Source organism: Felis catus, chromosome B2, assembly GCF_018350175.1.
Source record: "Felis catus isolate Fca126 chromosome B2, F.catus_Fca126_mat1.0, whole genome shotgun sequence".
Taxonomy (NCBI): domain Eukaryota; kingdom Metazoa; phylum Chordata; class Mammalia; order Carnivora; family Felidae; genus Felis; species Felis catus.
In genome coordinates this window covers 128,440,888-128,461,914 of record NC_058372.1, presented here as the reverse complement: position 1 = coordinate 128,461,914, position 21,027 = coordinate 128,440,888, and the positions used below count along the sequence as shown (strand labels likewise).

Sequence of the window (21,027 nt, the reverse complement as noted above, 5' to 3'; positions counted from 1 at the left end):
AAAGCCAGTCTGTATTCAAACCCCAGACTCCTTTCCATCATGAATGCACCACCATCTTCTGTACTGTAGTTCATTATACATTTGTTGGATAACTGGGTGAAGAGATGAATGAATTAGTGAAAAAGGATGGATTAATAATTACTTCATGCAGATGAATAAATCTGATTGAAATTTTTTTCCCTCCCTCTTGGTGGTAGGTTCCTTTCAGTTTTCTAAGAGAAGTTATTCTTCTGTTATTTCCGACAATAATCCAGCTTCTAAATTCTGGGAGTTTATGATGTATTTAGGAATTTGTTTCTTGGTAGTTGGGGAATAGCCAAACGAGCTCTCCTTCTGGCCTGGGTCATGGGAGGTCTTCATTTATTGGGGGTGATAATCCAAACCCAAATGTGTCATCTGGATGGTGCAAGAGGGAAACACCACTGGTAAAGCTGTGAACTGTTGGACCAAGGCCAGCTTGGCGTTCCCTGACCTTTGGAAGCCAGGATTTCGGAGATACCAAGAGAACTAAGTGACAAGTAGCAGAATACGGTAGAAGGGGCATTATTCTTATGTTTGTGACTTTCCTTTTAGCTGAAACTCTGTGACCTTATGTGACAGTTATGCAAAGTGGCACTATAATTCTTAGTGATGAAATGAATGTGAAGGGATACGTTTGCGGGGCTTCCAGAAAGATTGCACTACTGTGTCTTTACAATTAACAGAAGAACATTGTATGATGAAACTAACTTCCCTACTATAGAAATACTCCTAAAGCGTTTATTTATAAGATTTTATAAATAAAATATAAGATCAATAAGGAAACATTGGCCTCAAATGACATGTTGTACCAGACGGACTTAACAGATACATACAGAATATTCCATCCAAAAGCAACAGAATATGCCTTCTTCTCACATGCATATGAAATATTTTCTGAGAGACATCATATGTCAGGCTGCAAAGCAAGCCTTAATAAACTTAAGAGCATCTTTTCTGACCACAGTGGCACAAAAATAAAAATTAATTACATAAAGAAAAGTGGGGAGTATACAGATATGTGGAGATTAAACAACATACTACCGCACAATTAATGGGTCAAAGAAATATTCAAAAGGGAAATCAAAAAGAAATACCTTAAGATAAATGGAAATGGAAATGTATCAAAATTTGTTGGTTGCAGCAAAAACAGTTCTAAGCTGGAAGCTCATAGAGATAAATGCCCACAGCGAGAAAAAAGAAAAGTCTCAAGTAACCCAAACTTACACCACCAGGAGCTAGAAGAGAGCAAATGAAGGCCAAGTTAGTAGAAGGAAGTAAATAACAAAGATCAGAGCAGAAATAAATGAAATAGAGACTAAAAAGACTAAAAAAGACAGTGGAGAAGATCAAGAGCTGTTTCTTTGAAAAGATATACAAAATTGGCAAGATTTTAGATAAACTCAACAAATGAAAAGGAGAGAGGACTCAAATGAAATCATAAATGAAAAGAGGAGATGTTACAACTAATACCACATGTCAATGAATTGGACATCCTAGAGGATATGGACATCCTAGAGGATATATCCTAAAAAACATACAGCCTACCAAGACCTAATCATGATGCAATAGAAAATCTGAACAGACTGATTACTAGTAAGGAGATTGAATGAGTAATTAAAAACCTCCCAACAAGCAAAAGTCCAGGACCAGATAGCCTCCCTGGTGAATTCTACCAAACATTCGGAGAATTAATTTCAATCCTTCTCAAACTCTTCCAAAAATTGAAAGGAAGAAACTCTTCCAGACTCATTTTATGAGGCCAGTATCATTCTGATACCAAAACAAAACAAGGATGGCACAAGAAAATAAAATTACAGTTTAATATCTCTGATGAACATAGGTATACAAATATTCAACAAAATATTAGCAAACTGAATTCAATAATAATCAAAAGGATCATACATCATGATAAGTGGGATTTATTCCAGTGATGCAATGATGGTTCTACATCTGCAAATCAGTCAATGACGCACCACGTTAGCAAGATGAAGGACAAAAATCATATGATCGTCTCTATAGATACAGAATTATCTTTTGACAAAATTCAACATTCATTTATGATAAAGACTTTCAACAAAGTGGGTATAGAGGGAACATATCTCAATATAATAAAGGTCATATATGACAAGCCCACAGCTAACATCCCACTCAATGGTGAAATGCTGAAAGCCTTTCCTCTAAGATCAGAATAAGACAAATATGCCCACTTTTACCACTTTTATTTAACATAGTATTGAAAGTCCTAACCAGAGCAATTAGGCAAGAAAATACTGAATCTAAACTGGAAAAGTAGGAGTAAAACTGTCACTATTTGCAGATGGCATGATACTATATATAGATAACTCTCAAGACTCCATCACAGAACTGTTAGAACTAATGAAGTTATTCACTAAGGTTGCAGGATATACAAAATCAATACACAAAAATCTTTTGTGTTTCTATAGATTAATAATGAATTATCAGAAAGAAAAATAAAACAATCTTATTTACAGTTGCATCAAAACGAAGAAAATACCTAGGAATAAATTTAACTAAGTAGATGAAAGACTTGTATGTTTAAAACTATAAGACATTAATGAAACTGAAGAAGACACACATAAAAATGGAAAGATGTTCTATGCTCACAGATTGGTAGAATAATTATTGTTAAAATGTCTATATTGCTCAAAGCAATCTACAGATTCAGTGCAGTCCCTATCAAAATTACAATGACATTTTAAAAATTCACAAATAATCCTAAAATTTGTCTGGAACCACAACAAATCTCAAATAGTCAAAGTGATCTTGAGAAAGAAGAATAAAGCTAGAGGCATCCCACTTCCTGATTTCAAACTATATTATGAAGCTATAGTAAATACAATAGTATGGTGTTGGCATAAAAACAGACACATAGATCAATGGAACAGAATAGAAACCCCAGAAATAGACTCATTTGTACATGTTCAATTAGTTTACAATGAGGGAACCAAGAATATACAATGAAGAAAGGAACGTCTCTTCAATAAATGGAGTTAGGAAAACTGTGCAGCCACATGCAAATGAATAAATTCAACCACTACCTTACACTATATACAAAAATAAATTCAAAATGGATTAAAGACTTGACTGAAAGGCCTGAAACCATAAAGTTCCTAGAAGAAAACATAGGTGGTAAGCTCTTTGATGTAGGTCTTGAATCTGACACCAAATGGAAAAGCAACAAAAGCAAATATAATAAGTGAGACTACATCAAACTAAAAAGCTTCTACACAGCAGAAGAAACCATTAAGAAAATGAAAAGGCAACAGAATGAGAGAAAGTATTTGCACATCATGTATCTGGCAAGGGGCTAATATCCAGAATATATGAAGAACTCCTACAACTCAATAGCAAAAAACCCATGAACCAAAAAAGCAAAACACAACCCCCCCCCAAACCCAGTCTGATTTAAAAAATAAACAGAAGATCTGAGTAAGCATTTCTTCAAAAAAGACACACAAATGGCCAACAGGTATGTGAAAAGATGCTCAATATCATTAATCATCAGGGAAACGCAAATCAAATCTACAATGAGATATAACCTCACAAGTGATAGAATGGTGTTATCAAAAAGACACATAAAGACAGATACCATATGTTTTCACTCTTATGTGGATCCTGAGAAACTTAGCAGAAGACCGTGGGGGGGGGGGGGGGAGGAAAAAAAAGTTAGAGAGGGAGAGAGCCAAACCATAAGAGACTCTTAAAAACTGAGAATAAACTGAGGGTTGATGGGGAGTGGGGGAGAGGGGTGGGCGATGGGCATTGAGGAGGACACCTGTTGGGATGAGCACTGGGTGTTGTATGGAAACCAATTTGACAATAAATTTCATATTAAAAAAAAAGACACATAAGTGTCGGCAAGGATTTAGAGAAAAGGGGCCTCTTGTACACTGTTGATGGAATTGTAAATTGGTGCAGCCACTATGGAAAACAGCATGGAGGTTCCTCGAAAAATTAAAAATAGAACTACCATATCATCTAGCAATTCCACTTTTTTGGTATTTATCTAAAGAAAATGAAAACACTAACTCAAAAAGATGTAGGCATCCCCATGGTTATTACAGCATTATTTACAATAGACAAAATATGGAAACAACCTAAGTATCCATCTATGGATGAACAAAGATGTGTTTTGTATATGTATGGAATATTATTTAGCCATAAAAACAATGAAGTCTTGCCATTTGAGACAACATGGATGGACCTTGCGGGCATTATGCTAAATGAAGTAAGTCAGACAGGCTTACAGGAGTGGGGGTTGGGAAAAAAAGGTTTAAGGGGGTCAAAAGAGAAAAGAAAAGAAAAGAAAAGAAAAGAAAAGAAAAGAAAAGAAAAGAAAAGAAAAGTAGCAGAGTAGAGCAGAGAGTCCTTGTGATTCTGTAGTTTCATACTTCTTGGCTGCAGCCCTTAGAGAAGGCCAGTTGCCTTTAGATTCCTTATGATAACCCAGTATCCATCAAACTAACTCCTTTGTCTGCTCAAGCTGGCTTGAGTTAGTTTCTGTAACTTGCAGTTTGGAGCATTGGCTAATGCTGTGCTTTATTGAAATATGAGGCCATGTTGAGGATCAAAGAAGTTAGTTCATCTTTTTCAGTAGGTGAGTTCACCACTGCAAAGGGAACATAGTTCCAGTGTCAATTTCCCACAAGATGTAGGTAAGTGGAATTTTGATGACAGGATCCAGGTAGGAAGGAGAGGGAGGATGGCCTCTTGTCCAGATAGCAAGAGGTTGAGATGTCCAGGGCCACACCTGCATGAAAGACCCAAGGAGGACAGGAGGACCACAAGCAAGAGCTCCTTTTTTCCTATGAATGAAGTCCAAATACGTTATTTTCTCTGTGTTTGTATTTTTCATTATGTTTAAGGACATAAAAAGCATGCTTAAAAAGGCTCTCTGTGTTTACGCAGAATAAAGAATACATAAAGTGTTTTTTAAGGCCTATGGTTACATCTTGTGAATAAGTAAATTCTTTGAGACATTTTTATTTCTATTGGGGGCCAAGATTCTTTGCCATTTAACACTAGTAACCAACGTGAAGTTGGCATATGTTTGTTTACGATTTATTAATATTATTTGAGGATAGTCATACTAAATGTGAAAGGGAAAGAATGAGAACTGTGTCAAGGTATCTTTTTTTAATAAATATAATTATCAGTATTTAAAAATGTGCTTTATTATTCTTTCATAGATAAAGTACATTTCATTTTATTTCAATAGGTTTGAACATGGAGTTTATTTATAGAAAGCAAATAAGAGGATATTTATAAAAGTGGGTCTTTGAGGGGCACCTGGGTGGCTCAGTCCTTTAAGAGTCTGACTTCGGCTCAGATCATGATCTCATGGTCCAGGAGTTCAAACCCAGCATCGGGCTCTCTGCGGAAAGCTCAGAGCCTGGAGCCTGCTTCGGATTCTGTGTCCCTCTCTCTGACCCTCCCCGTTTGTGCTGTCTCTCTCAAAAATAAATAAACGTTAAAAAATTTTTTTTAAGTGGGTCTTTGAATAGAAGAATGATAGACCTATCCATGCTTTGAACTGCATTAGAACATGTGTTTTACGAAGAGCAATGTGTTTCTGGAAAAAAGGCCTGTATGTGAGATTACTGTGGACCTAGATTTACTTAGGAGATATTTATAGGCAGTTCCTGATTTGAGTTGCAGCTGGGAAGGCACATTTTTGACCTCACCAATGAGAACTGAGTAGGATTCACTTTTTAATTTTTAAAGCACAATTATGAATCAAATATTAAAATATAAATCTCTGAAACCGATGAAGAAACCCACTTTCATCAGGAAGAAGGCAGAAAATATTTTATATGTGTCACACAAAGGGCACTTAATAGTGACTGTGTTCTAATTTTCCTTTTTTATTTTGTTTTATTCAGATCTTGTCTCATAAAAAAAAGGGGGAGTTGAGGTGACTTACTTTAAAAGTCCTTATAATTTTTGAGAGTTTTTTTTCTTGTGTTTCTAGAAGACTTAAAATAAAAACACATTGAAAATACACTGGCATTAAAGAGAACCAGTGTGAGTGAATGACAATGCCATTAAACCAGGTAGCATTATGGGCTAGGTGGATGGGTTGGAGTTAACAAGACAGTTAATACAAACCAGAAAAATATGTTTTAAAAATAAAATAATCTAAATTGTATGCTTTAAAAGTGAAATAATATGTAGGGAGTTATATACTATGAAGAAACACATGAAAGTGTTAACTACGGATGTTTACATTAAAAAAGAAGAATCATGGTGAGAAAGATTCAATCTGCAACTTTAGGCTCTCTCAGTTAAATGGCTTTTCTGCCTTCACCACTTTCTGAATTAGTGGGACCTGTACGTGTCAGAGTTTGTTTTTACACTGCTTGGTCATGGGAAAATACATTTATGTAAGTTCAGGCTCTTTCATTCATTCATTTCACCTTGTATTTATGTAATTATATGAAAGTGTCAGTTCTCTAAAATTGAAAGAACAGTATGTTTATTGGTGAATAAGAAGTCGTTATAGGGTGCTCTATTTTTACAGCTGTGCTTCAGTGTATCAGGTTCCAAAGAGGTCAGCTGGGCATGACCTCACGGGCATGGATCTTGGGGAGACAATTCTGGAACAGCCACAGGCCTGCAGAGTTGAAAGCCATTGCAGAATATCCAAATGCTGTAGTTAGGAGGCATCTAGTCTGTTAATGCTTTGATAGATTTTTCTTACTAGCATCCAAATTCAAAACTGAATCCAAAGATAAGAGGACCAGGTTGGGTGTGAGGCCCAGGTAGACATGGCTAGAAGGAAGTAGCTTTTGCACCCATGAAAACTCTCTGTGCCTACTTTGCCATTTTAACTCTGCATTTGTTTAGAAGAAAAAATAAATGGGAAAGTAGGTAATGAGAGAGTTGACGGAAGGGGATATTCAGGGAATAGAGAGGCTATGGTGGTGGTTTCATTTCATTACTAACAACTGCTCTTGTTAAAGTTATGGGAAAGTCTTACGGTTTTGCGAGTGTATTTGAAGACCCTTGAGAAACAATTTGTTTAGCTGATGTACAGATTCGATGATTCTGGGGGTATTGCATAGCACTGTTGTCTACTTTGGACTCCTTTTTAAATCATGTCCAGGGTTGTGACAGCTTTTGTGTATACATATCATTCGAAGTTGTTTATAAGATTCTTATTTAAGAAAATAAGTTCGGAAATACATCTTCCCATCTTTTAGAAAAGATGTTACATTGTCTTTTATCATCACTTTTAATGAGAATAAAATCTGTTAATTTGGAGTTCATACACACTCATAGTTGTTGCTATCTGTAATGTGTGCAAGTTTTCATAGAAGTCATACATGTGGCTTCTGCTGTTCCTTTCTTGGCAGAGTACCAACACATGTACTCAGAAAGGTTTGGGGAAAATTTAATAGAGCTGGGTGAGTGACTCTTTCATTTTGGTGATGTAACATTAGTACTTTATTTTTCTATTATTAGCACATTTTATTTTTCATATCAAGTAGAATGATATGGAGAAGGAAGCACTGGTGATAAAACCAACAGTGGATCACATACAAAACTGTTAACTTTCACTTACTTATCTGTGGACTATTAGAATATGAGTAGGAAAGAAGTTATCATTAATGAGATTTGAAATTTTTAGTGATATAAGTTCATACTTGGTTATGGCGGCCAACTCTTAGCAATACCATATTAGAAGAAATGTATTTAAAGTCAGCTAACCTAAATTAAACTATTGCCTATTCCATTTGCTGTATGTATTGCATTTGTTGTATTGTTGTATGCTGGAGTAGAAGCTTTTGGAGATTTAAAAGTACTGCATATATCTTTCAGAAAAATAATTTGTATTACAGTATGATAGACGAGACATAGTAGCTGCTTTCAACACATATATGATGTTTGTTTACCTTTCATTAAATTATTTAACAAATATTTTTTGAGTGTCTTGTTACGTTAGAACAGCCAGATGTTGTTAGAATTTTGGTTTTTATTGTACAATGAATGGATTGGAAAGCCATAGAAGTTGTTTAGGCATGAAGATAAAAGCATCATATTTGCCTTTGAAAGTTACTTGGTCTGCAGTATGGGGAACAAATCGAAGCATGGCAAGAATGGGAGTCCTAGTGACTAGTCCTAGACCTAGTTAGGAGGCTATTGCAGTAATTCAGGGAGTGGTTCACTACACTGGATTAATCCCCTCCAGTGGATTAAACTAGAGAAGTGGAGGTGGAGAATGGAGACAAGTGGAAAGATATAAGAAATTCAAGCGATTTCTAGGAGTAGAAACAGATGGGATTCGATCATGGATTGGATATGGAGAGTGAAGTTCAGGAAATAGCCAAGAATGAATCCTGTGTGTGGCCTGTGTATCTGAATGGACAGAGTGCCATTCGTTGCGATCAGATTCACTGTAGAAGATCTCAGTTTAAGGGAGGGGTGACTTTTGTTTTTGGATTTGTTGAGTTTAAAGTGGTTTTGAATGATCTAAGTGGAGATGTCAAGTAGTCAGTTGAACACAGGGATCTAGAGGAGAGGGTGGACTGGAGATAGAAATTTTGGAGTCATCAGCATATAGGTGGTCATTGAATTGTGGTACATGAGAGGGTGTAAAGAGAATATTTACTGTGAGAAGAGGAGATGACTTGGGCCTGGCCCTGGAGAAACTCCAGCTTTGAAAGGCCTGAAACAGAGGAATGAGCCCACCGAGAAGATGAAGAAAGTCTGGCTGGAGAAGGACAACAATAAACAACTGGTCCAGTGTCACAGCATCTAAGTGAGGAGAGATGTTAGTTTCCCAGGGCTCCTATGACAATGTACAATGTACCACAAACTAGGCAGCTGAAAACATCAGAAATTTGTTTTCTCATAGTTCTGGATGTTTGAAGTATGAAATCAAAGCATCACTGGGGTCAGTTCCTTCTCAGGGCTTTGAGGAAGAATCTCTCCCGGTATTCTGTCTGTGTCTCTGTGTCTTCTCATGGCTGTCTTTTCATAAGGACCCAAGTCATATTGGATTAGGGTCCTGCCTTACTCCAGTATAACCTCACCTTAACTAATTGTCTTTGCAATAACTCTATCCCAAATAAGGTTCCGTTATGAGCTACTAGAGTTAGGACTTCAACATATCTTGGGCGGGGGAGTGGGGGTGGGATACAATTCAATGCATAACAAGAGGATACAAGCAGATTGCCTTTCTGTAAGGTCTTCCAGGGGAGACAGTGACAATGAAGGCACAGTTCCTATTCTTACACTATATTTTAAAACAAGGTAGTATTGTTCTGTCCAATAAGGTCCAAATAAAGTGTGTATGGTAGCTGAGATGAATGTGATGGGTGGTAATAGAAAGAGGACCAAATGGAATAAGATGAGATGGGAAACGTTTTCCTGAGAGGAATGGAAATTTGAATTGGGTCTTGACAGATGTGGTTCAGAATTTAAATTTGTGGAAATTTGAAGTCGAGGGGTCATTATAGGAGGAGAAAAGCTGCACAAAGTTTTGATCTGGGAACATGTTCCCAAACTTTAAAAAGTAGGAATCTGTTAAATGTGATTTAGCATTAAAGACCCATGTACCTACTGGTGTCCCTTTATGTAAAGGGATAGTAGATGTTTTATGTGTTATGGGGAGGCTTTTGACAGGAATAGGTTTGTGTGGTGTGTTCAGTTGATTTAGTTAACAATTACTGATTGAGAACTTTCTATGTGCCAGGCACAGTCCTAAGGGCTGGGGATAAATTGGACTTTGTTTAGGCATTTAGCCACCCCTCCACCCCAATACCTCTGCGTTAACCATCATTTTAACACACAGTTCATGGGTAATAGTAGGAGCATTTTTTATGACTGCATCCACTTTCAGAGTCCTAAATTTAATACTAATACTTAACAATAATTGAGCACTTACTCAGGGCCCAGCGATATTCTAAATACTTACAGACTATACTAATGAAATTAATCTTTACCCAAACCCTGTGAGGTAGGTTCTACCATATTTCATAGATGCTAAGGGCCCATCGATTATAAGATGGCCTTTGATCTTCCTCTAACAAGATCAATAAAACTTCCAATAAATTGAAACATACCATCAATAGTAAGATAGTTGGATTTCAGAAATATTAAAATATGAAAAAAATATGTATGTTTTAGAATTGGTGGACAACTTAAATTTGATGGGCAGATGGTTAGAAATGGAGGCACCGAGAAGGTACATAGCCTGCCCAGGGTTGCACACGGATATGCAGCGGAGCCCAGATTCTAATTCAGGGGGCGAGTGCCGGAGCCCAGGCACCAGCTGGCGTTCCCTATGGCCTGTAGCATGACTGCAAAATCTGAGCACATCCTAAGTGCCTTGTTTCACATACTGAGAGCCTGATGATGTTTCAGGGCTCCAGGCTGACCGAGTTTGGGTACCTCGTGGTGGGAGAGGTATGTGTAGAGGTACAACTTGTTGCTGGTGCTTCGACTGACCAAGAATGCTGCAGGGGCGGTTGTTTGGCGGGCTGCTTTTTATCAATCTAAAATTTCACAAGGCAGAAAGGCCATCGTGGTGAAAGGGATGGGACTGAAGGTGAAAATGGGGCAAGAGTGGGTGACTTTTCTGGTGGAAAATGATGCATTTCAAGCCCTGTTTTAGGTTTCGCTTCCTCTGAGAGCACCCTCAGCACCCCTCCCTCATTACTGTGAATGTCTCCGACCGTCATCAGCTGTGCTCACTGTTTTGCTTGGTTTCCTTTCCTGTGAAGTTACCTCTCGCTGGTTGGAGGTGGCCCTGTAGGTAGTTCTAGCTTCCACGGCTTGTGGGAAAGGGTCCAGATGCTCCGTTAAGTGTGGGAAACTTCATTCAAGTTGTGTTGGGTGGTGAATGTGTTCACTTCTCTCCTCCTTTTGCATTATTTCCATCTTCATAGACACATCCAGTGTGTCCTCATATGTGGGTTTTCCCCCTCAAACAGGTTTTTAAAAGAAATCAGATATTGTTTATATTTTGGATACGCTGAAACTATTCAAATGAGAACATGAAGGAAACTTGTGTGTGTTTGTGTTTTGAGTAGCCCAGAAGTAGTTCTCAGAGTAGAAGTTTCACTTGGACCCTCAAGGCTTGAATTCTTGAGAATGTTGTAATTGCAGAAGGAAGACTTGAACTGATACAAACTTTTTTTGAAAAACTCCTCCTAGGGGTGCCTGGGCGGTGGTGAAGCATCCGACTCTGGCCCAGGTCATGTTCTTGCGGTTCGTGAGTTCAAGTTCCATGTTGGGCTCTGTGCTGACAGCTCAGAGCCTGGAGCCTGCTTCGGATTCTGTGCCTCCCTCTCTCTCTGCCCCTCCCTAGCTCACACTCGCACTCTCTCTCTCTGTCAAAAATAAATAAACTTAAAAAAAAGAAAGAAAGAAAGAAAGAAAGAAAGAAAGAAAGAAAGAAAGAAAGAAAGAAAGAAAGAAAGAAAGAAAGACTCCTCCTAAGCTGTGCATTCCAACCCCTGTAGGTCACTATAAGCGCTGGCTTTGTCATCCTTCACAGTAGTGGGGGCCAAGGGACCAAGCTCTGTGTGCCGGCTGATGACTGTGTCAGAGGGTAGGTGTTAGGTAGCCCAGCACCTACCCTCTTCTGATTTGTCAGCTAACTACATTTTCAGACCCACTGCTAAAACCAATTGGTTTTTCTCCTTCTGAATGTGCAGCACCGCAGTATTTCCAGCTAAGCAGTTGCCTCTTAGGAATGATTATGAAACCGTACCATGCTTTGGACTCTTTTTTATTTCCTCCTCCCCTTTATATGTACATTTTCATTTTCTAGATGTTCCCAGTAGTAATATAGTCTACCTAGGACTCTTTTAATTAAAAATATACCCTGTGTTTATGGAGCTCTTACTATGTTAGGTTGTGAGAGTGTGCTCCAGTGACCGTGACCCCACTGGTCTTGAGGAGCTAACTGTAGGGCAGATGGATGTACACATAGCTATCCAGCCAGCATGAAAACAACCACGAAAGAGACAAATGGTGAGCACAAAGGATTAAGGAACTTCTGAGGAGGAAGGCTTGAATTTCTACTCCCAGGACTTGGGAAGGCTTAGTGAAAAGGACAAAAGTTTGAGCTCTGTTCTTAGCCTGTGTTTAGAACTAGATGTAAATGACAATTGTCATATATGTTGGGATCTGTCATTGTATTTTCTTCCTTCCTTCCTTCCTTCCTTCCTTCCTTCCTTCCTTCCTTCCTTCCTTCCTTCCTTCCTTCCTCCCTCCCTCCCTCCCTCCCTCCCTCCGTCTTTCTTTCTTTCTTTCTTTCTTTCTTTCTTTCTTTCTTTCTTTCTTTCTTTCTTTCTTTTCTTTTAATGTCATTGTATTTTCAATGAGAGTGACACTCGAGCAGTGCTGTCCAACTGAGCTCTATAATGATGGAAATTCCCTGTATCTTTTTTTTTTTTTAATGTTTATTTAATTTGAAAGAGGGAGAGAGGGAGCACACGAGTGGGGGAGGGGCAGAAAGACTCCCAATCAGGTTCCCCATTGCCAGCGTAGAGCCCAAGCGGGCTGTATCTTGCGAACAGTGAGATCATGATCTGAGCTGAAACCAAGAGTCAGATGCCACCCAGGTGCCCCGGGAAGTGCCCTGTATCTTGTGCTGACCATATGGTAGCTACTAACCGCATGTGATCTGGAGCACTTGAAGTGTAGGTAGTGCACCTGAGGAACTACATTCTTCATTGTATTTAATGCTGATTTCAAATTTAAATGTAAACAGCCACATGTGGTTATCATATCAGATAGTACAGCCAGAGGAAACATGTATCGCTTAACCCAGTATGGTGACTTCAGATGATCATTTAATCACAAATCAAAGAGACTTTGATGTTTACTTTTCAACATAATTTTCCATAAATGTTAGCTCTGGAGCATTCATGAGAATACTAAAATGAGATAACTCATTTATTAAGAAACAATAAGCAGTTCGTTAAATTAGTCACTGGTACCTCCTTCACACACACTCTGGCTCATACATGTATATTCATGTATGCATGTGTGCGCACACAGTTTTTTCCTGGCTTATTGAAATGGAAAGAGGAAGGAATATGGTGTTTTTGAATGGCTTTCTGTTTTGAAGGACAAGTAGTGAATGAGTGACCTTTCTGGGGGCAGTGTCAGACTGGGCCAAGAACAGTCCCTGAAGGAAAGAAAGGACTGGGTCTGCCTTGCAATAAGAACTCTGGAAAAGGGTCTCGGATCATTCTTAGTTTCCTCATCTATAAACTGGGGATAAAATAACCCTGCTGTCTGTCTAGAAAGATAATGTATATTTGGAAAAACTTCTTTCCAGGGAGATTTTTTCCACACCGATATCTCAGCTTTTTTATAATCCTGCACTGGGGGGGCACTTTCTCTCTTTCTCTGTGTTGACTGTGGTACCAAGAGATAGGATTTTACATATTTTCTCCTTGATCTTAAATGCCCTCTGGCAATCTCCGCACCTCTTCAGAGACCCACACTTGAAAAATCTCTTTTTAAATTCTGCCCCAAACTCTTTGGAAGCCTTCCTTTATGAATGCCAACGATCTTCTGCTCAGTCTTTGACTCTGCTCCTCTCGTGTTTCTTTGCCTGCTGTACTGCGGGCTCCCGTGCACCCATTCCTCCCCCCTGAATGCTGCATGTATATATTTTAATGACTTTTTCATGTCTTTGTTTTGTCTTCCTGGTTAGAATGGAAGCTCCCTGGGCAGAGGTGGCCATTAAACTTTGTTTTGTTTTGTTTTTTAATTTTTTAAACTTAATTTTATCCAGTACTTTGCAGAGAGATGCACTCAAATGTTACAGGTTGGTAGTAAAGTAGAGGGCTTGGCTCTTTAGGGCACAGCCTGATATCTTCAGTAAGTACTCTTTGATCATTCAGATGAGTGTTTTCCAGCCTTATCATGCTTCACAGGCTCCGAAGTGCTTTAAAAATAATTCAAGTTCTTAGGCTCTATAAACGTGATTCACGAGGCCTGAGGGTGGGGCATAGGAAACTCGAATTTTAAGAAACAAATCTGATAATTCTGTTGCAGGCAAACTGAGGGCCAGTCTTTGAGAAATGCTGGTGTATATATTTCGATACCATCTCTAAGGGCTTTGCTTAAAGAAATCTTTTCTGGCAGCAGGGATATTTAGTTCAAGCAGAAGTGGAGGGTTTTTGTTTGTTTCATAATTTTTAAAATAAAGAAACGGAAGAAGAGGTGGAAAATTGTAATAGAAATAACACATCAGAGAGACCTGGCTAATTCCATCAAGGTACAATGCCATAAAGCACTTATTAAGCCTTCACTCAGAGCCTGTTTGTCCTTATTTTAGGCTCAATTTCTTTTAATGTTTGTTTGTTTGTTTGTTTGTTTATTTAGAGTGGGGGAGGAGCAGAGAGAAGGAGAGAGAGAGAGAATCCCAAGCAGGCTCCACACTCAGTGAGGAGCCCAATGTGGGGCTTGATCCTATGAACTGTGAAATCATGAGCTGAGCTGAAAACCAAGAGCCGGATGCTTAACTGACTGAGCCACCCAGGCGCCCCTAGGTTCAATTTTAATAGGTTTGGTGATGTGTTCTGCAAATAAGTTTAGGAGCTGTGTACTAGATGGAAGGATAATAGAATCATTGGTGAAGGATGGCACATTAATTGCAAAAGTGATAGCTGACTGCCTGAAAGTGAAGAAGGAAATAAGTGAACTATAAACATCATACATAATATCTTAAAAAGGAACAAAGTGTAGGGCAATGTGGAATCTGAAGAGTGAAGGGTAAACACCTGCATGTATCTTAGTAGTTTCAGAAGGCATTCCTGAGTGACGCCAGTTTGTAGTGGCTATTTGTTGATCTTTCTTCTTAGAACCTAAGTTCCACAAGGGCTGAGACCATGCCTGTCCCATGTGATACTGTATCTCCAGGGCTAATGTACTGCTTATCTTACAGGAAAAATATTCTGTAAGTATTTTTCTAGTAAATTGCTTGGATAAATAAACAAATATATAAACAAATAGGTTTGCTATGGTAATCTGTGTTCGTGATATTGACCTTGAAAATTTTCTGGCGAAGAAGAAAGCCAAGTACATATATATGTGTATATATGTGTATATATATACACACACACATACATATATATATAGTTATATATATACAAATAGCTATATATCATATATATATCATTGTCTTTAAGTGGATAGAAATTTTCAGATTATCCATGCCCATATATACAGTTATATACTAATTTTTTTAAGTTTATTTATTTTGAGAGAGAGAGAGAGAGAGAGAGAGAGAGAGAGAGAGAGAGAGAGAGAGAGACTGTACATGCACACACATGCAAGCTGGGAGGGGGAGAGAGAATCCTAAGCAGGCTCTGTGCCCTCAGCATGGAACCCAAAGCAGGCTCAAGCTCATGCACTGTGAGATCATGACCTGAGCCAAAATCAAGAGTCGGATGCTTAACTGAGCCACCCAGGTGCCCCATATACTAAAATATTTTGAATCATCTACAATGTACATTACTGATGTACATATGTACAATGTACATATACTGATGACACATGAACACAGAATATTTTAAAGTCTTCAGAAATAGACAGATTTCTGTATATAGATAGAAATCTGTGTATACTAATTTCAAGATGACTCTATATAGTTAATGCTGAATCATATTTTATATGGTTAATTATCCTTTAATAGATCATAATGGTTTCCTTGGAGCATGATACATCTGTTAAAATAGATATTTTAGTATGCATACTAATTAAGACAATGAATATTGTATGCTAGGCAGACACATGGGCTCTGTATAGTAAAGAAAATCATATTTAGATACCTTTGAATAGTATACCTGCTCTCCAAGTGTTTCAGATTTGTGTTCTTTAAACTTGCCTCTTAGTAGAGACTTGTTAACTAAGAAAGGAAGATTTTTTTTTTTGGTGTTACATAAAACAGGTTAAATTGTGCTTGATTACTTTGTATTTTGTTTCAAACCTGTGTTTTGTTTTGTTTTTAATTTTTTTAACGTTTATTATTGAGAGACAGAGAGACAGAGCATGAGCTGGGCAGAGAGAGGAAGAGACACAGAATCCAAAGCAGGCTCCAGGCTCTGAGCTGCCAGCACAGAGCCCGACGCAGGGCTCGAACTCACAAACTGCGAGATCATGACCTGAGCTAAAGTCAGACACTTAACTGACTGAGCCACCCCAGCGCCCCTGAAACCTGTGTTTTTAATTGGTTGTATAGAATTTGGAGTTCATTTTGTCAGAGGCTTGTGTCTTACTGGAGGGAGGAAGAGGTGAAGAGAAAGTCTTCTTTTCCCGTAAGCACAGATTTGGTCTTGGGCCAGTTTTTTTCTTTCTTTCTTTCTTTCTTTCTTTCTTTCTTTCTTTCTTTCTTTCTTTCTTTCTTTCTTTCTTTCTTTCTTTCTTTCCCTCTTTCTTTCTTTCTTGGGGCTTAAACTCACCATCCTGAGATCAAGAGTCCCGTGCTCTACCACCTGAGCCAGCCAGGCAGATTTGGTCTTAGACAAAATTTTAAAATAAGGAAAAGTGTGTCTTTGACAGTAGCATCCTACCACTTAGCACTCCCTCCAACCCAGTGGGCCTGAAAACACCAAATTATCAAAATTTAGTCCTATGTCTCTGATTACTATATTCCATTCCAGTCTAAAGTACTCCCTCAAACTTTTCTAGTGTCTGAGTTATCTCATTTTCTTTTCCAATCAGAAGTCCCATCCTATAGTTAAGCACCTACTCTGGTTTTGGAAATAGTCTTCGAACTGTGTAGAAAGAAAGGTGAGTCCATGGAGTATACATACAATCTGATATTGGAATAAGACACACATAAATAACTCATTATGCTTGAAGACAGAATATGCCGAAAAGAGGCATAAACTAAATAAAACAAAAGTTCAGAGAGAAATATTATTAACAACTGTAGGAGCCAGGAAGGGTTTTATGGAAGACATGGGCCTTGAGGAACAGTTAGCATCTTTAAGATCAGAGATGGGGTTGGGGGATGGCGTTGTAGGGGGAGAGAATGTTACGAGCGAAAGTTTGATCACCCCACATGGCTTCTCAGGAATTGACTATTGCTAAACTTTTGACAGTGCTATTCACATAGACTGTTATATAAATGGTGCTCCCTTTAGTTGTGCAGCATGGTAGCCATGAATGAAAGCCAGGAGCCAAGAAATGTACAGGGATGTGATCAGAGAATCATAACTGGTATAGCTTGGACCATATTTTGCTGATCTTGAATATAAGAGTAAAGTTGCTTTACCGCTTTCATTGGATCATTGAACTAAAGTCCTTTAAACTCTTTCAAACTCTGAGACTTCATGATTTCTCTAATTCACTTGGTAAAAAGGAGCTCAGCAAGATTTTTGAGCAATCAAGTGGCTCGAACTTTCAGAAGATGATTATACTTGTAAGGTGAAATGGGTTGAGAAGTCACTAGACTTCATATGTGTGTAAAGTAGTTCTGCTTCTTTAAGTCCATCCAAATGAAGTTGGAGTGATACATCTAGCTGATGCCCTGAGGGGTCACAAGATTAGCCCCAAACCAGGCCCAGCCCACTGGCCTGTTGATGCCATCTTTAAAGTAAACTTCTAGATCACCCACAGACTTCATTTCTCTGATCTCTCATTTGGTATCCTTATTAATAAGCTTTGCTACACTTTTAGCACTCACTTTCTTTCACGAGTTAGTTATATCTTGTCTTGTCTGTCTGTAGACTGCGTACTCTCTGCCAGTACTTTTGGGAATAGATCTTTTCGGGTTGGTCTGGGTTTGGGCTGTGTCCTGTGAACTGCCAAGTGGGAAGCCTGTTGATCACAGCTGTTTCTGGGCTTCGGTTCCCGGCTTTAGCTCCAGCTTCGTGAATCAGGAGCCCAAGAAAGAGGCACGTTATTGGGCTATTGGAATTGGATAAGGGCAGAGTAATCAGACTGGAGTCTGATTCCCAGGAATGAAAAGTGGAAATTCGTTCATTCATTCATCAATGGTTATTGAGTATTATCAAGGGTAAGCACCAGCTTTGGGTGGTTTCCCTAGCTGGTCCTGCTCTCATTGCTTCGACCCTTTCTCCCTTCAGATTCTCTGAAAGATTTTTTTTTTTTCACAACAGCTGAGTCTCTCTGGGAGTATCAGTAGGACCTCTGGTAGTGTTAGAAGGCGACAACCCGGGGACTGCGGCAGCTGGTTTTATTTTTGGTTTTCGTCAGTCAGGTGTTTGTAAGTTGAGAACTGCCTGTATTCAAACAACGTGATTTGGTAGTGTCATGAACTCCTGTAGGAATAATGGATGTGGTGCAGTTAAAAGGATAACAATGAAAAATCCCTAATACCACATATTAGATAGTAAACTTTTAAAGGCCTGGGCATGGATTAATGGCTCAGAGGATATGGATGTGCTATGGATGGTTCACAGTCTCATTTCATGTGAAATTTGAGTCTTGCTTTGTGTACAGAGATCCGGCCTTTGGTGGACTTGCCTGTGGAATAGCCATTGTTTCATGGTAGGTACAGACTGATAAATTTGGGAGATTTTATTTTGGAGCCGATTAGAATACTGTAATTGGTTTGTTTGCGTCAAGTTTTGAATGTATCCCACAACCAGTATTGTATCACAAAAAAAAAAAAGAAAGAAAGAAAGAAAGGACATAACTATCCAATCACCTTTTATATGTATCAACTTGATTTTTAACTTTTCCTTGTCCACTCTTCTGATCTTTACTCGTAGTCACACATTTGGAGTGGTTATAATCACGATATTGAGATAGCCCTTATTTTCAACGTTACGTTTTCATAAACACTTTCTCTTTTTCTAATTTCTGTATTCTAATTTTAATCGTCATAGTCTTCTGAAAATTCCCGTCTGAATATTCAGTTTTTCTCCTGCAGGATTGTTTGTCGAAGGGTACAAATATTTTTATGATGCATGGTCCCTATTTTCAGATGACTTTCCATTTTCATCACAGTCGTGCCAAAGAGACAATCTTCACTGCATTGTTGTTTCGGTTTGCATTTCTCTAGTAGTTTCTGAGGTTTCTTTCTTAATTACATTTCTTTTTCTGAATTGGCTTGACATATTTTTTTCTAACTTATTTCTTAGTTATTTTTGCAAACTAAGTTTCTGTGAACCCTTTTTGTATTATAAATACTAATTCTTGTTAGTTTTACTTGGTTCTAACATTTCTCAATGTAATTTAATTTTTGTTTTTTTATTTTATAAGTTTAACAATTTTAGCTTAGTCTCACTTGGTTTATCCATTTCTGATTAGTTTTGACGGATGCTTTCAAAGTTATTTAAAAGTTACAGTCATATAGGTCGTGTGGTTCTCTGCCTGTCATTATTCCTGTTGCCTCTTGGTCTACTCTCAAGTGGATTGGATTCTTACACATGTGTATATTCGAGAATCATGGCATAATCAAGCTAAAGGGGAATTATCAGTTTCTGTTAATATTTGGAGGATCTAATAAGTAATAGTTATGGATAAATGTAGAATTACAATGGAGAGTTTAAAATGTAGATGAAAACTACACTTGAGGCCTTCTGAATGCAGTGAGTCTGGCTGGTAAATTAAGACTTGTTGAAACTTCAAGTTTTAATAGCAAAAAATAGTTATATCTTATATTTATAGAATAAAAACATTCTGTATTTGGAAATCAATTTTTCCATGTGTTTTTGGCATCTATGACCAGTGTCTTCACTCAAAAAAATTTTAATGTTTATTTGCTTATTTATTTATTTTGAGAGAGAGAGAGAGAGAGAGAGTGTTTGTGGAAGGGGGTGGGCAGAGAGAGAGGGAGACAGAGAATCCCAAGTAGACGCCTCACTGTCAGTGCAGTGCCTGACGCAGGGCTCAATCTCATAAACCGTGAGATCATGACCTGAGCCGAGATCAAGAGTTGGATGCTCAACTGACTGAGCCATCCAGGTGCCCCTTCATTTTAATATTTAAATATAAGTTCAGAAATACAGCTTCAGATCATCACTCATTTGCAGAAATAATTTTAACAGCCTGTTATTGATTATCGAAATTATGCCCTATTACTGATTTTCTTCTTCTGAGGCTCAGATTCTGTTTTGTAACTGGGATATACTTTCAGAATTTATACAGTATTTCAGCATTTCCTTTTTGTTGGTTTAATTGATCTTATAATCCTTTGAAAATAACCTGACTTATCTGAGAAATATTTAGTTTGTTGGTAGATAGTTGAACAGTGTATTTCTCAACTGTGATTCAGAGACAGGAGTTCAATATGTCTTTGGCTGTTTCATGCAGGGAGAAGTTTAAAAGCTCATGGATGATTGTTTCCTTTAAGTAATTTTAGAAGATAGATTGTTTTTCAAAAATATTATAAAATAAATGGGCAAAGTCATCAGAACAGTTATTAACACGATATAATTAAGTTGGTTTTCATAAATCATAGAGAAGGAGGGGCCATGCTGGTTGTGTGCTGATAACATATAAGCATTCTATTACCCCAAATCAGTAGGTATGAAAACCATGGATTGCCAGTGTTTACTTAACTGAGAAATAATGATGTGGATTATGAAATTGAACTGATACACAATTAGAAAGGCTAAGAATGAAGTTAAGATTGACAGATAGGAACAAATGAATAACAAACTATTCTTATGGAATATTATAGTTTTGGATGTTACATTTAAATATTTTTAGTATTGGGGCACCTCGGTGGCTCAGGTGGTTAAGCGTCCGACTTCAGCTCAGGTCATGATCTCACAGTTTGTGAGTTCAGCCCCTGAGTCAGGCTCTGTGCTGACAGCTCAGAGCCTGGAGCCTGTTTCAGGTTCTGTGTCTCCCTCTCTGTCTGCCCCTCCCCTGCTCGCATTCTGTCTCTCTCTCTCTCTCTCTCTCAAAAATAAATAAACATTAAAATAATTTAAAAAAATAAATGTTTTTAATATTGGTAAAGATGTTCTTGTACGTGAGACTTTCTTTTTCTTTGGAGAGGTAAGAAAGAGCAATTTAGCTCTTCTTTGATCACAT

At 38.0% G+C, this 21,027-nt stretch overlaps 1 protein-coding gene across 1 annotated transcript in view; it reads left to right on the top strand.

Moving 5' to 3' along the window:
- HIVEP2 (HIVEP zinc finger 2) overlaps positions 1 to 21,027 on the top strand; it is a 203,285-nt gene that overhangs the window by 24,625 nt on the left and 157,633 nt on the right. The window lies entirely within an intron of this gene.